Source organism: Protomyctophum parallelum (genome assembly GCF_964188405.1).
Source record: "Protomyctophum parallelum genome assembly, chromosome: 4".
In the NCBI taxonomy this organism is placed as follows: Eukaryota; Metazoa; Chordata; class Actinopteri; order Myctophiformes; family Myctophidae; genus Protomyctophum; species Protomyctophum parallelum.
In genome coordinates, this window is record NC_139700.1 from 57258701 (window position 1) to 57263700 (window position 5000).

A 5000-nucleotide genomic window follows, 5' to 3' on the forward strand; every position below is an offset into this window, starting at 1 on the left:
GTTCTCTGAGTGCAGTGGAGACTGTTTTAGTCTGCTCTGCTCTCTGAGTGTAGTGGAGACTGTTTTAGTCTGCTCTGCTCTCTGAGTGTAGTGGAGACTGTTTTAGACTGCTCTGTTCTCTGAGTGCAGTGGAGACTGTTTTAGTCTGCTCTGCTCTCTGAGTGTAGTGGAGACTGTTTTAGTCTGCTCTGCTCTCTGAGTGCAGTGGAGACTGTTTTAGTCTGCTCTGTTCTCTGAGTGCAGTGGAGACTGTTTTAGTCTGCTCTGTTCTCTGAGTGCAGTGGAGACTGTTTTAGACTGCTCTGTTCTCTGAGTGCAGTGGAGACTGTTTTAGACTGCTCTGTTCTCTGAGTGTAGTGGAGACTGTTTTAGTCTGCTCTGTTCTCTGAGTGCAGTGGAGACTGTTTTAGTCTGCTCTGCTCTCTGAGTGCAGTGGAGACTGTTTTAGTCTGCTCTGCTCTCTGAGTGCAGTGGAGACTGTTTTAGTCTGCTCTGTTCTCTGAGTGCAGTGGAGACTGTTTTAGTCTGCTCTGTTCTCTGAGTGCAGTGGAGACTGTTTTAGACTGCTCTGTTCTCTGAGTGTAGTGGAGACTGTTTTAGTCTGCTCTGTTCTCTGAGTGCAGTGGAGACTGTTTTAGTCTGCTCTGCTCTCTGAGTGCAGTGGAGACTGTTTTAGTCTGCTCTGTTCTGAGTGCAGTGGAGACTGTTTTAGTCTGCTCTGTTCTGAGTGCAGTGGAGACTGTTTTAGACTGCTCTGTTCTCTGAGTGCAGTGGAGACTGTTTTAGTCTGCTCTGTTCTGAGTGCAGTGGAGACTGTTTTAGTCTGCTCTGTTCTCTGAGTGCAGTGGAGACTGTTTTAGACTGCTCTGTTCTGAGTGCAGTGGAGACTGTTTTAGACTGCTCTGTTCTCTGAGTGCAGTGGAGACTGTTTTAGACTGCTCTGTTCTCTGAGTGTAGTGGAGACTGTTTTAGACTGCTCTGTTCTCTGAGTGCAGTGGAGACTGTTTTAGTCTGCTCTGTTCTCTGAGTGCAGTGGAGACTGTTTTAGACTGCTCTGTTCTCTGAGTGCAGTGGAGACTGTTTTAGACTGCTCTGCTCTGAGTGCAGTGGAGACTGTTTTAGTCTGCTCTGTTCTCTGAGTGCAGTGGAGACTGTTTTAGTCTGCTCTGTTCTCTGAGTGCAGTGGAGACTGTTTTAGTCTGCTCTGTTCTCTGAGTGCAGTGGAGACTGTTTTAGACTGCTCTGTTCTCTGAGTGCAGTGGAGACTGTTTTAGACTGCTCTGCTCTGAGTGCAGTGGAGACTGTTTTAGTCTGCTCTGTTCTCTGAGTGCAGTGGAGACTGTTTTAGTCTGCTCTGTTCTCTGAGTGTAGTGGAGACTGTTTTAGTCTGCTCTGTTCTCTGAGTGTAGTGGAGACTGTTTTAGTCTGCTCTGTTCTCTGAGTGCAGTGGAGACTGTTTTAGTCTGCTCTGTTCTCTGAGTGCAGTGGAGACTGTTTTAGTCTGCTCTGTTCTCTGAGTGCAGTGGAGACTGTTTTAGTCTGCTCTGTTCTGAGTGCAGTGGAGACTGTTTTAGTCTGCTCTGTTCTGAGTGCAGTGGAGACTGTTTTAGACTGCTCTGTTCTCTGAGTGCAGTGGAGACTGTTTTAGTCTGCTCTGTTCTGAGTGCAGTGGAGACTGTTTTAGTCTGCTCTGTTCTGAGTGCAGTGGAGACTGTTTTAGACTGCTCTGTTCTCTGAGTGCAGTGGAGACTGTTTTAGACTGCTCTGTTCTCTGAGTGCAGTGGAGACTGTTTTAGTCTGCTCTGTTCTGAGTGCAGTGGAGACTGTTTTAGTCTGCTCTGTTCTCTGAGTGCAGTGGAGACTGTTTTAGTCTGCTCTGTTCTGAGTGCAGTGGAGACTGTTTTAGACTGCTCTGTTCTCTGAGTGCAGTGGAGACTGTTTTAGTCTGCTCTGTTCTGAGTGCAGTGGAGACTGTTTTAGTCTGCTCTGTTCTCTGAGTGCAGTGGAGACTGTTTTAGACTGCTCTGTTCTGAGTGCAGTGGAGACTGTTTTAGACTGCTCTGTTCTCTGAGTGCAGTGGAGACTGTTTTAGACTGCTCTGTTCTGAGTGCAGTGGAGACTGTTTTAGTCTGCTCTGTTCTCTGAGTGCAGTGGAGACTGTTTTAGTCTGCTCTGTTCTGAGTGCAGTGGAGACTGTTTTAGACTGCTCTGTTCTCTGAGTGCAGTGGAGACTGTTTTAGTCTGCTCTGTTCTGAGTGCAGTGGAGACTGTTTTAGACTGCTCTGTTCTCTGAGTGCAGTGGAGACTGTTTTAGTCTGCTCTGTTCTCTGAGTGCAGTGGAGACTGTTTTAGACTGCTCTGTTCTGAGTGTAGTGGAGACTGTTTTAGACTGCTCTGTTCTCTGAGTGTAGTGGAGACTGTTTTAGTCTGCTCTGTTCTCTGAGTGTAGTGGAGACTGTTTTAGACTGCTCTGTTCTCTGAGTGCAGTGGAGACTGTTTTAGACTGCTCTGTTCTCTGAGTGTAGTGGAGACTGTTTTAGACTGCTCTGTTCTCTGAGTGCAGTGGAGACTGTTTTAGTCTGCTCTGTTCTCTGAGTGTAGTGGAGACTGTTTTAGTCTGCTCTGTTCTGAGTGCAGTGGAGACTGTTTTAGACTGCTCTGCTCTCTGAGTGTAGTGGAGACTGTTTTAGTCTGCTCTGTTCTGAGTGCAGTGGAGACTGTTTTAGTCTGCTCTGTTCTCTGAGTGCAGTGGAGACTGTTTTAGTCTGCTCTGCTCTCTGAGTGCAGTGGAGACTGTTTTAGTCTGCTCTGTTCTCTGAGTGTAGTGGAGACTGTTTTAGACTGCTCTGTTCTCTGAGTGCAGTGGAGACTGTTTTAGACTGCTCTGTTCTCTGAGTGTAGTGGAGACTGTTTTAGTCTGTTCTGTTCTCTGAGTGTAGTGGAGACTGTTTTAGACTGCTCTGTTCTCTGAGTGCAGTGGAGACTGTTTTAGACTGCTCTGTTCTCGGAGTGTAGTGGAGACTGTTTTAGTCTGCTCTGTTCTCTGAGTGCAGTGGAGACTGTTTTAGTCTGCTCTGTTCTCTGAGTGCAGTGGAGACTGTTTTAGACTGCTCTGTTCTCTGAGTGCAGTGGAGACTGTTTTAGTCTGCTCTGTTCTCTGAGTGCAGTGGAGACTGTTTTAGACTGCTCTGCTCTCTGAGTGTAGTGGAGACTGTTTTAGACTGCTCTGTTCTCTGAGTGCAGTGGAGACTGTTTTAGTCTGTTCTGTTCTCTGAGTGTAGTGGAGACTGTTTTAGACTGCTCTGTTCTCTGAGTGCAGTGGAGACTGTTTTAGTCTGCTCTGCTCTCTGAGTGCAGTGGAGACTGTTTTAGTCTGCTCTGTTCTCTGAGTGTAGTGGAGACTGTTTTAGTCTGCTCTGTTCTCTGAGTGCAGTGGAGACTGTTTTAGTCTGCTCTGTTCTCTGAGTGCAGTGGAGACTGTTTTAGTCTGCTCTGTTCTCTGAGTGCAGTGGAGACTGTTTTAGACTGCTCTGTTCTCTGAGTGCAGTGGAGACTGTTTAAGTCTGCTCTGTTCTCTGAGTGCAGTGGAGACTGTTTTAGACTGCTCTGTTCTCTGAGTGCAGTGGAGACTGTTTTAGTCTGCTCTGTTCTCTGAGTGCAGTGGAGACTGTTTTAGTCTGCTCTGTTCTCTGAGTGTAGTGGAGACTGTTTTAGTCTGCTCTGCTCTCTGAGTGTAGTGGAGACTGTTTTAGACTGCTCTGTTCTCTGAGTGTAGTGGAGACTGTTTTAGTCTGCTCTGTTCTCTGAGTGCAGTGGAGACTGTTTTAGACTGCTCTGTTCTCTGAGTGCAGTGGAGACTGTTTTAGTCTGCTCTGCTCTCTGAGTGTAGTGGAGACTGTTTTAGTCTGCTCTGTTCTCTGAGTGTAGTGGAGACTGTTTTAGTCTGCTCTGTTCTCTGAGTGCAGTGGAGACTGTTTTAGACTGCTCTGTTCTCTGAGTGCAGTGGAGACTGTTTTAGACTGCTCTGTTCTCTGAGTGTAGTGGAGACTGTTTTAGACTGCTCTGCTCTCTGAGTGTAGTGGAGACTGTTTTAGACTGCTCTGCTCTCTGAGTGTAGTGGAGACTGTTTTAGTCTGCTCTGTTCTCTGAGTGCAGTGGAGACTGTTTTAGTCTGCTCTGTTCTCTGAGTGCAGTGGAGACTGTTTTAGTCTGCTCTGTTCTCTGAGTGCAGTGGAGACTGTTTTAGTCTGCTCTGCTCTCTGAGTGTAGTGGAGACTGTTTTAGACTGCTCTGTTCTCTGAGTGTAGTGGAGACTGTTTTAGACTGCTCTGTTCTCTGAGTGCAGTGGAGACTGTTTTAGTCTGCTCTGTTCTGAGTGCAGTGGAGACTGTTTTAGACTGCTCTGTTCTCTGAGTGCAGTGGAGACTGTTTTAGTCTGCTCTGTTCTCTGAGTGCAGTGGAGACTGTTTTAGTCTGCTCTGTTCTCTGAGTGTAGTGGAGACTGTTTTAGTCTGCTCTGCTCTCTGAGTGCAGTGGAGACTGTTTTAGTCTGCTCTGCTCTCTGAGTGTAGTGGAGACTGTTTTAGTCTGCTCTGTTCTCTGAGTGTAGTGGAGACTGTTTTAGACTGCTCTGTTCTCTAAGTGTAGTGGAGACTGTTTTAGTCTGCTCTGTTCTCTGAGTGCAGTGGAGACTGTTTTAGTCTGCTCTGTTCTCTAAGTGTAGTGGAGACTGTTTTAGTCTGCTCTGCTCTCTGAGTGCAGTGGAGACTGTTTTAGACTGCTCTGTTCTCTGAGTGCAGTGGAGACTGTTTTAGTCTGCTCTGTTCTCTGAGTGCAGTGGAGACTGTTTTAGTCTGCTCTGCTCTCTGAGTGCAGTGGAGACTGTTTTAGTCTGCTCTGTTCTCTGAGTGCAGTGGAGACTGTTTTAGTCTGCTCTGCTCTCTGAGTGTAGTGGAGACTGTTTTAGTCTGCTCTGTTCTCTGAGTGTAGTGGAGACTGTT